The 12,149-nt window shown below is 32.0% G+C and overlaps 1 protein-coding gene across 3 annotated transcripts in view; it reads left to right on the forward strand.

The window, feature by feature from the left end:
* The first annotated feature begins 1,053 nt into the window (after nucleotides 1-1,053).
* Nucleotides 1,054-12,149, forward strand: part of LOC126890640 (uncharacterized) — a 98,332-nt gene continuing 87,236 nt past the window's right edge. Inside the window, exon 1 of one of the 3 annotated variants that reach the window (XM_050659733.1) lies at nucleotides 1,054-1,431. The gene's annotated coding sequence lies outside the window, so the exon portion shown is untranslated. The remainder of the gene's footprint in view (nucleotides 1,432-12,149) is intronic. The other 2 variants (XM_050659731.1, XM_050659732.1) reach the window with 2 other exon arrangements.

The raw sequence follows: 12,149 nt of genomic DNA on the forward strand, positions 1-12,149 counted from the left end.
TATTTTCAACAAAATAAATTTTATTGCCAGTATGATTTCAATGGATTATATTTTTGACAAAAACGATAGCCGTCACGCCCACTGACGTCAATTGTCAAATCAGCCAATGACAATCGTTGCAGCAGGCAGTGTTTGTGTTTCATGTTTTATGAAGTTTGTGCAGAGTTGCCAGATTGGGGTATTTTCCCCCATTTTTGGGGTAATTTGAAAGCGTCTGGGGGAATTTTTATAAGCAGAAATGGTTGGGGGATTTTTTGGGGGAAGAATTAATGGTTGGGGGATTTTTGGGGGAAGAATTATGGATAATTTTAACGCTCATGGTAAATTAAATTTGTGAAAGTACATAGTCTCATATAATCGAAGATGATAGAACATATGAATTATTTCAGAGCCCTCTGTTGATAAGTAGTATAATTTTGGTTTACTGTTCTCTACATTTGAGTACTATTCTTTTTCTCATGATCATCTTTCAGTGCGTCACAGTTTTTCGATTTCTCTCTAACGCATTAAATTGTATGTGACAGAAAAAAAGGCACGTCTGGGAATACTTCGGTAATTATTCTAGTTCGGTGATTATTCTAGTTGTCGATAGATGGCGCCATAATCAAAAAAGAATTATTTATTAAATAAAATAATAATATTATCAATATAATCTGTACAATTTATAAGATTATACAAATGAAAGAAAATACCATTTTATAAATGCAATAGACACAATTGATTTGGTTTTATTCCAAATTGAAAATAAAATTTGACAACTGTCAGATTTAACTAAAATGTCACGTTAGAATAAATGTCATAAATATGTATTATCACGGACTTACCTTTTTTTCTATAATTTGTGACGCACTGAAAAATGTTCATGAAAAGGAGAATACCGTGTATTAGTCTATTAGTCATACTACTACTGCTCCTAATTCATTAGCTTTGTTTGCGGAGACAGTCCATGACTGGTTTCTGACTGATTCGCATGCGCAATTCCGTTTTTAAGGGCTTGAAAACGGAACTGCGCATGCGTATGAGTCAGAAACTAGTCATAGACTGTCTCCGCGAACAAAGCTATTAAAATGCGTCAAAAATTTAAATTTGGGGGATTTGAGCTTCAATTTGGGGGAATTTTAGTTTAAAAGTGGGGGATTTAGAAAATCGCATCTGGCAACTCTGAGTTTGTGGCCGAGCTGGAAAAAAGAAAATGGAAATTGTGAAAACATCTAGCTAGTTTTGAGTGTCTTTTTCGAACGATTTGACCCAATTTTGTATAATAGCAGTGCGATTTTTTTACATTCGAAGAAATAGCGCGGATCTGTGTTAAAATTCTTGCAATGTACCGTCTTTGTTTCGGACCTTCTCGACCCATATTAGCTCTCCTTAAGGCTGGAGTTGACAACTTCAATTAATTATGTTCTTTCTGATTGAACATATTTATTTTGCGTAAGTTTGCTTTTTTATCTATTAAGGGTTTATTATTTACAGTCGCCCACGCTTTGATTATACTCCAGTTGCGAGTAAAGAACGAGATCTATTTATGAAAATTAGGTTAAACTGGTATTATTAACATTCTTGAGATAATTTGGCTCTGCAATGTCAGGAGAAATATTTATTGAATTAAATCAAGTTGGCCTTTTGTAGAGACTAAAAATATAATGGCACTGAATATTGATAAAACTACTGAACTTTAGAGCACTAAGATCATTCAATAAATGTATAAAATATGACTAAATAGAAGCAGTGGAACTAATATTTCCTGGATTCTAAAACTCTTTGTATACATATTATTGTAATTGAAATCTTTAACTTTAAACAAATGCCATGGTCAATGTCAAATAATAAATACAGTCGGAAAAATGAAAGAATACCCATGAACGAACATATAAAACACGCTGTATTTTCCTGTCACCGTGTCACAAAGAAAATTGTCCAGTGCAAGTACATGTAACAATAATTATTACATGTACTTGCGCTGGCCAATTTTTTGTGTGACACGGTGACAGAAAAATACAGCGTGTTTTATATGTTCGTTCATGGGTATTCTTTCATTTTTCCGACTGTATAGACCTTCAAAGATATAATTATTGTTGTCTTGTTCATGTCATTATTAAATACACTGTTGAACATAAAATGAAACTCACCCCATAATTTGAATTTATTTTAGAAATTATTCTTTTTAAGAGCCTAGGCGCAAATATTTTATCGAGGGAATCGACACATACACTCCTTTCACACACTAAGAATTTGAACGTGCAATCGCTAGAACACACAATGACATTCCAATGGTGACTCAAGCAATCCCATGGTAAATTTCACATTACACTGAACGTTTCAACCACCATGTAATACCACTGTACCAGAAAGGTACCATTGGATTGCTTGAGCCACTATTAGAATGTCATCATGCATTCTAACCCTTGCACGTTTCAAATTCTTAGTGTGTGAAACAAGGGTTACTCTCCTATCATCATCAGTAGCTTGACAACTTTTTTTGGGTCCTGGCTTGTTCTAGAATTTTCCGCCATTCTGTTCTGTTCCTTGCTTTGTTCTTCCAGTGGGTAATCTTAAGTGTTTTCAGATCTTGTTCCACTTTCTTTCCTATAGGGCTTTGCATTCACAGTCATTTGTTTCGAGCTTATGTCATATGTCATATAATCCGTGTTTATTAATATTATACACAGATTATACAACATATGACAGAAGCTCGAAACAAATGATAATCGATGAAAAGCCCTATTCCTACTTTTTCTTTCTGTACATGGTAAATTGGTAAATTACGTGTAGTAAGATTCTCACTGGTATGGAAGCTTTAAAACTGTCACTGTAAGTATCTACTACACATACACTACTGTCAGTTTCAAATATTTAGTGTCCTTGTCACCACATTCTGTTGGAGTGAGTGCATTGTATGACAAAGATAGCGAATGTTCAATTTGGAAAATATCACGGACATGGTGTTAATTTTTTTTCGAATCCTGGAAAAACTAATAAATATTTTTGAAAAATTTAAATGCAGAATGAAAGCTTACATCATTATGGAGGGTAGAAAGTCCCTTAGAATAAACAAAAGGTTTTTTTTGAATAAGATGTTTGAAATTAAAAATCACACTCAATTTTCTCTTCTTTTTCATCCCTGTAACTTATTAGAATAAACATTATAGAAGTTTCCACAGACTTTTTACTCTCGTTAGTGATGTAATCTTTCATTCTGTATTTAAATTTTTCAAAAATACTTATGAGTTTAGAGCCAAAAGTTTGTGCCTATCCCCTTAACTATTTTCGGTTGTAACATAGTTTACTAACGTATCGCTTAAGGCTTAAAAAAACAACATTTTTGTCCTTCAAAGTTTATTGAAAGTAATGAAAATAAACAATTTTCCTTTGATATGCTAAATATTGAAAAGCGACAATTTTAATTTGATTTGCTTTTTATTGAAACAAAACAAATTTTGTTTCAACATTCTCTCCTCTGGCAATGATAGCAGCTCATTTTGGTTCTATTCAGATATACATTTTGGATCACATTCTGTAGAAGATTGCTCGAAGATAATCGAGCTGCAAAAGTAATCCAGAGATGGAAGCCCCAAGGAAATAGAACAAGAAGAAGGCCCTTTAACAGATGGATAGATGACATAGAGGGAGATCTTCAAATCATGAATATCGGGTAGTGGCGAACATTGTTAATTAAGAGCAGACCAAATATTGAAATTCTGAAAAAATGCCTCCTAGGCCAAGTAGCAGTTTCATCATTACGTAGTGGTCCCTACGGATCTTCATGGCATATGGGGAACTTTCCATATCAGTCCATAGGGACCTCCATGGGCCGTAACGTGTTAAGCAGGCCAAGACTCACAAAGCAAGGCTTGTAGAGTCATTAGAAGAAGAAGAAGAAGGTACATGACTTCGTAAACGTCTCTTCATCTAATCCCACATATATGTTTTATGGTATTGAAGAATTCTTTTAACACATGGAACAAGGTTACAATTATGAAAGCCAGATGGATGTGGCTACAAAAGGTGTGGAGAACATTTGCAGAATGTAATCTTGTACATAATGTTAGCTTTGGTGGCATTATGGTGTGAGGTGGCATTAGTTGGGAGAGTTGTGCCAAGCTTATTAAGGCGAATATTCGAATGACTGGTAGGTACATACACAACATTCAAGAGCATGTTTTTTCTTATTCTGGCTTCATTGGGTATTATAACTTCTCCTCATAAACTCCTCATAAACTCCTATAAACTCCTCACCTTCGATAGCTCCGGGATCCTAAACTCTCAGCAATTTGGTTTTACTACAGGTAAGTCTGCTGAACTGAGTTTGTTGACCTATGTTGATTTTCTGTCTGAAGCCTTGGAGGAGGGACTTCAAGTTGATTCAATTTATACTGACTTTTCCAAGGCCTTTGACAGAGTAAATCATGAACTCCTGATTCAAAAGCTTAGCTCCTATGGCATAAGTGGACCTTTGTTGCAGTGGTTACAGAGTTATTTAACCGAAAGATTTCAACAAGTTCGAGTAAACCACTTTTACTCACAAACCTTTCCAGTTAAGTCAGGTGTACCACAGGGGTCCCATTTGGGTCCATTACTCTTTAATATATTTATTAATGATATTACCAACTGTTTTCACGATTGTAACGCCTTGCTATTTGCTGATGACTTGAAGTGCTTTAAAGTTATAAAAAATCATTATGATGCTGCCATATTGCAATCAGAACTGAATAACCTCTCTGCATGGTGTTCACTTAACGGTATGAACCTTAATTCAATCAAATGTCATGTAATTAACTTTAACCGTACTCACCACCCAATATTATCAAACTATTACATTGATGGCCAATTGCTCAACACTGTTAATAGAATCAAGGACTTGGGGATTACACTGGAAAACTCTCTTTGTTTCAATACTCACATCATCAATGTCATTCAAACATCTATGAAAATGCTGGGTTTTGTAAAAAGAACAACTCGTGATTTTACAAACATATCCAGTATTAGAGTTCTTTACTTCTCTTTGGTCAGGTCTCACCTTGAGTATTGTTCTTCAGTGTGGTCCCCACACTACTTGGTCTACATTAGGAAACTTGAACAAGTCCAAAATAGTTTCTTCCGTTACATTGCTTTTAAGCTTCATACCTATCAAGATTACGCTGTATGGCAGCATCAACTGCAGGTCCCTTCTCTTGCAAGCAGGAGAAAACAAAGGGACCTTTTGCTATTATTCAAGATCTTAAATGGTATATGCAGTTGTTCTCAACTACTTAATAAGATCGCACTGTTTGTACCACCTCGCACCACTAGACAAGTGCGAACATTTTACGTACCTTTCCACAGGTTTAATTATTCACTTTTTTCATTCGTACCCAGAGTCTTGAATTTAGCAAACTCCCTTTGCAATTTACAACTGTTCGACAACTCCATCAGTCGTTTTAAAAGAAATTTAGATGGGATCAATATTTGAGTGAAGCGTCTGTAATTTGTTAACTTGGTTTTGTAATTTGTTAACTTGGTTTTATGATATTATTTCATAGTACATATTTACTTCTAATATTATATTTATATTTCTGTATGTCTGTTTTTTATATTATATTATGTTATTGTTTTTTTTTCTGTACACTATGTATTTTTGTAGAATTGGGCTTGCCCGTAAAATAAATAAATAAATAACTTTGTACTAAAGCATGATAATACCCATGCACATGTTACAGAAACAGTCTCATACAATATCTTGAGAATGTTGTTCTGAAGCTATTTTCTTGTGGCATTTTTAGAATCAATTACTTTTAATGGGAAATAAGCGGATATTCTTGAGTTGGGTTGATTTCATGTAATCGAATGAACTATCTTTCAGTAAGTCGTCCCAGGAACGCAACTCTTCAATATTGGCAATATCATTTTAAAGTCTTCTACTTTAAAATGTATAATACATGTCTGAATTGCCGATATAAATGAGACAGATTAAATAAATTATTAGAAGAATTTTTTACTAAGCAACAACATTTTTGTTTATTAGTATTATTTTGTATTTTGACAACGACACCCGACTTGGGTGTCGAAACGTTAATAAAATCATTATTTTGGTAAAATTGTGGCTTATTTCCCATTAAAAGTAATTTATCTTGAGAATGTTAGAATTTAGTCTCTAGACTGGCCACCAATGATTCCTAATGCAAATCCTATAGAATGTGTATGGGACACCCTAAAACGACAAATGTGAGCAAGAAATCCAGCTCCACACTCAATTACAGAATTCAGAATTGCTACACAGGAGGAATGAAATCAACTTCCACAAGAAACCATCCAAAACCTTCTACGAAGCATGTCTAGAAGGATGCAGGCTATCACTAGAAGCTAGAGGAGGTTAAATACTAAGTACCTACATACTAAACTGTTACACTGTTGCTGTAAAACAGTATTTCTATTTCTAATTAAGGCTATGGGTACATAATTCGCAAATATTTTACGTGTATCCCTACTTTTTCTGTCTTTACACGGCAAATTACGTGTAGTAAAATTCACACTGGTGTGGATATGTAAACCACAAACCATACATACTCATAGACGTTTCACGTAAATTGTCAAGGTCAAGACAGCAAATTAGTTACCATTCCAATCCAGAGATGTCGCTGTCAGTCAATTCCCTTGTCATATTTAACAACTGACAATTGACAATTAAATTAATTTGTTATTTACTTTTAATTTTACAGTTTGTGGCTTAATTATTTTATTATAGTGGTGTTACGTTTTTAATTAGGTTCAATCACAATTTTAATCAATTGTATTAACCTCCTCTGCGTTTTAAGGCGGGTTGACATTACTAGTGAATAACAATTTATGCAATGCATAGATACAAATGCACTGCTCGAGTTTGCAAATAGATAATAAAATATCTAACAATAGCACGGGCAAAATATGTAAGCGTGAGCCACGTTCGTTATTCACTAGTAATGTCAACCCGTCTTTAATGAGTAGAATTTTTAGTTTACATTGATTATCCCGTGTTGTTTCTCCACATTTAAAAAAACAATATAATAGATCCTGAAACAGTTTAATAGACAAGTGTGTCATCAACATTTCGGGCCTATATATTTTTGGAAGTTTGTAAAAGATTATAAGGTAATGTTTATCTAAACAATCATCCTACAAGATTCTTTCAAAAATTTTCATTCATATATTACACATCAGTGCTTTCACGTGACACATGGCAGTAGTGTTTAGCATTTTGAAAACAAATTGGAATATTTGAAGTTTTCAGTAAAATATTGAATAAAACATTGAATTGTCTTTCTGTTGTTTTAATTTTCTGTGAAATTTCATCAAAAATCCCGCAAAATTTATAATTTGAAATTCCCACGTAACTAAAATTTGTCAATTTAGTTCCCATTCCAATCAAGAGATGGCGTTAATTCGATCCGAAAGATTAACATGGTCGTGAAACGTCTATAAGTATGTATGGTTTGTGATGTAAACATTACTAGAATGTCATTCTACTTGAAAATGTCATAATTAATTTAAAGAGATGGCTTTTGAATGTTCTTGGATAACTGTTATTTTTATAATTGCAAATTATTAATTCAGTTAATAAATGTGATAATTTTTTCACTAACTATGTTTTCAGTGATTGTAATAATTTATTTGTACAACAAAAACTAATAATCAATCGAGAAAAGAGGAAAAGTGTTAAAGTGATTTTTTAATAATATGTTGTTATTTTGGAACGCTTACAATTTTGAACATCTCTAACAACAAAATACTTGGATCACAGGATATATCTGATGTATTCTCTGCTTGGATCTTCCACAAATAATACACAATAAATAACTTTTTATTAAGTTCACGTCTTAAATCAATTATTTATCAAATACACTATATATCAATAATATTTAATCAATTTCTCAAAATATTCCCGATGCAATGTCAAATATTTAAAATTGTCACTGATTGTCAGTGTCTGAGTGACAATATATGCTGACAATATTATATTCGGTTGAGTGCGTTGTAAGACAAAGACAGATTTGGAAAATATTACCACGGCATTGTGTTCATTTTTTTCAAATCCTGAAAAAACCAATAAATATTTTTGAAAAATTTAAACGCAGAATGAAAGACTAAATTATTACCGAGGGCCGAAAGTCCCTTAGAATAAATAAAAAGTTTATTTTGAATGAGATATTTGAAATTAAAAATCACACTAAATTTTCTCTTAGTTTTTTCACCCCTGTAACTTATTAAAATAAACATTATAGAAGTTCTCAGGGACTTTCGGCCCTCGCTAATAACGTAATCTTTCATTCTGCGTTTAAATTTTTCAAAAATACTTATTAGTTTTCTCAGGATTTGAAAAAAATGAATCCCCATTTGAATAGCATTGCAGCCGAAAATACGTACCGATCCTCTTAACTGTTACAAGCAAAATCAGACTATGTATATCATTAATTTCTCTACTTTGTTGAAGCTCTTCAATATGCAAGTTAGTTGGCAATGAATATACATAGAATAGTCCAGCACAATTTATTTAGCAATACAAAGTACAAAACTTTTAAAAACGAAAAAAATATACTTCAAAAGCAGACCCAAAATATCATATGCAATATTTTTGTCTATGAGTGTTTTAAAGATTTAATTATTGGCTTATTCATGTCATTATTAAATATCTTTCATATAGTCTTCTTCGTTTGGCATCATAACCCTAGATCTCTCTTGTGTGTTTCTCCTCCATTGTCTTATATTCATGGTTTTCAGGTTGTCTTCCAGGTCATCCAACCATCTCATCCTGGGCCTCCCTTTTTTTCGCCTTCCTTTCATATGCATAATCATCAAGCTCTACTAAATATCGATACTAACATTGTGGAATTCATTTCATTATTATTTATTATTGTTACATGACCTTTGGTCTTGAAATATATAAATTTCAAAGTGTAAGGTTTCAACTTTGTCTGATAACAGTTTCTCAGCTGTTATCAATGTAGAGTTTTATTTATTTTGCTTCTTTTAACTGTGTTTATAAAATTCAAACCAAAATTATCTGTGCACAAATACAATAAATTTAAATATTTATTCCCAAAAACTTAGATCGAAAATGTTTTATTTACGAGGCACAAGTATATAGTTATTTTCCTAACAAGTGCAGAAAGTCATACTTTTCCGCCTGCGACTGCAGTTTGCCGAACGACGCAAAGCGGGGGATTATTTTTATTTATTTATTTATTACGGGATGTCCCCATTTAACAAAAATAAAGTATCCTAACTATAACACAAATACTAAACTAAGTATTAAATAATTGTTAAATATTGTTAAACAAATGATTATACTTTAAGTAACTTAAATTTCCTGAAAATATTATTTAAATGAAAATGAAATGAACAATAAACTAAAGAAGAAGAAAAGAATACCTACACCTAAATATAACCATAAATATAAATATAACCAAGTTAAACTATGTGACATGTGACGTCACGGGTCGTTTGAACTATTTTAAAATACAGAAGACTTTAAACTTATACTTCCAAAAAAAATTTCATTTTTCTCATTTTTAAACAAAACTGAACAATATTATGTAATAAAAAAAAATGTGCAAGTTCCCTATTGAATTTATGTAAATACAATCACCCATTTTCAGAAGGGGTATAAAAAGCAAATTTACTTTTAGCCCAGTAAATGAACTATTTGAACATTTGGATTTAGGTTCTACTTATCCTCCACTTCAAAGTTGAAATTGTGCCGTTGGTTGCTTTTACTTGGGGGGTGACAGTCACCCCTTCTAGGGGGTGAAAAAAACATACGTTCAAGATAAGACCGCAAATGGATAAATTGACTGATTTTAAGCATTTTTTGTTATATAATGTTTATTATGTAAGTCAATACTTTTCGAGTTATCTGCGATTAAAAATGTGTATTTTTCGACAAAAAAACTACGTTTTCAGACGGTTTTTCGCAAATAACTCAAAAAGTAAATATTTAATCAAAAAAGATATCCTTAGCAAAAGTGTAGCTTATAAAAAACCGAAAAAAAAATGGTGTATCAGTAAAGTCTATCAATCAAGTAAAAACAAAGTTGTTGCTCATGAAAATACACTCATATTCGTCTAATTCCAAATCGAATATTTCAAGGTGAAATCACCGAAAAATTAATCACTTTTCGGGAAAAACCCTTTCGAACTTTTTTAAAGTGTTTATAGAATGCTTTATTTTAATTGTTTACAAAAGTTTCTAGCATTAAAAATAAGCGAGTTACGCTCAAAATAAAGTTGGCTTTTTTTGCTAAACAAATCATGAAAATCCCCCCGTGTTTAGCTCCCCAAATGAAATTAATCACTACCGCTTTACAAACAATTTACTTACTTATCTATTTTTTATATGATCTGTCGATCTCGCCGTTTTAAAGTGCTTATTTTTGAAAGGGTTATAGTTGAAAAAGCTTGAACGGGTCACTATAATCACGGGTGTATGAAAATTTTGAACAGCCATATCTTAACCAATTCTTGTCTCACGGAAAAACAAAATAAAACTATCATATTTATAATAGCAAAACCTACATTTCTTTACTATTTAAGATTTTTCTTATCACTAATACTTTCTCAGTTATTTTGAAAAAAGTAAATTTTTCAAAAATTTTTAGAAAAATTTTTTTTACCATAACCCCAATTTTTTTCAAATATATGCACTTTAAACCAATCAAACTAATAGATCATATAAACAATACACATACAGTTAAAATAAATGGTAAAGTGTTAACGATTAATTTTATTTAGGGTGATAAATATAGGTTTTCACGATTTTTTTACCAAAAAAAAGGGGCCATCTTTTTTTTTCAGTGTAACTAGGTTATTTTTTATGCTAGAAAATTTTGTAAAAAACAAATGTAAAGCTTTTTTTAGATGCTTTAAAAATGTTAATAAGCTTTTCCCGAAAAGTGCTTAATTTTTCGGTGATTTCGCGTTGAAATATTTTATTTGGAATTAGAAGAATAAGAACGTATTTACCATGAGCCACAACTTTGCTTTTACTCAATTTATAGACTTTACTGATACAACATTTTTTTCGTTTTTTTATAAGCTACAGTTTTAATAGGAATATTTTTTTCGATAAAATATTTACTTTTTGAGTTATTTGCGAAAAACCGTCTGAAAACGTAGTTTTTTTGTCGAAAAATCAACATTTTCAATTGCGAATAACTCGAAAAGTATTGACTTACGTAAAAAAGTTTATAGAACGAAAGTTGCTTATAATCTGTCAGTTTATCTATTTCCTGACTTATTTTAGACACGCGTTTTTCACCCCGGGAGAAGGGTGCCTGTCACCCCCCAAGTAAAAGCAACCAAAGGCACAAATTCAACTTTGAAGTGGAGGGAAAGTAGAACCTAAATCCAAATTTTCATGCAATTCGGAGTTGCCCCTGAAATTTACACTCCAAAACGGTCATTTATTGGGCTATTTACTAATGTAATTACTATTAGTTTATAGTGTTTGTAAAGTTTAAAATAAATAAATAAAAAGAATCCTAGATATTATAATATTCAATGATATGTCCACTGGAGTAAATGTTCATAATTCATAATATGTAAATAAAAATATACAATGATCTAATCCATATTATATAATAATTTTTTTACACCAACTAGCTAAATTGCAGGTGAAATTAAACAAATATTGTACTATATGCATTAAACTTGTTAGTTATTTGGAATGACATCATTGGCAAAGATATAAATATCATCTAATAAACATTAACAAATCTTTGTTACATCACATTCTGAATAAACTCACTATTATACTATGAATTGACCATATTGTAGCGTGATTAGTGTAATTACTTCTAATTACAATAAAACTAGCGGTTCGTAATTTATATACGACTTTATTTATATAAGTTACAGACGAATTTATCTTATACACTAAACTTATTCACAAAATATGCCCGTATTTATACCCAGTTGTTATTCTGGAACAATCGACTCCCATCTCGAGCAATCGGCTTGTTCCGCCTACGTGACGTACCTTCCAGAATTCTCCGGCGAGGCCTAGCACATCCGATTACGTCATTCTCGAGGTGTTTACTGTTATACGGGGATCGGCCAAGATTTCTCTTCCGCTACACTGCTCCCCTCTTAAGATCTGAGCGTCTCGATCAGCAACTCTAAATGAAGGCCCAGGATGGCGG

Source organism: Diabrotica virgifera, chromosome 8, assembly GCF_917563875.1.
Source record: "Diabrotica virgifera virgifera chromosome 8, PGI_DIABVI_V3a".
Lineage (NCBI taxonomy): Eukaryota > Metazoa > Arthropoda > Insecta > Coleoptera > Chrysomelidae > Diabrotica > Diabrotica virgifera.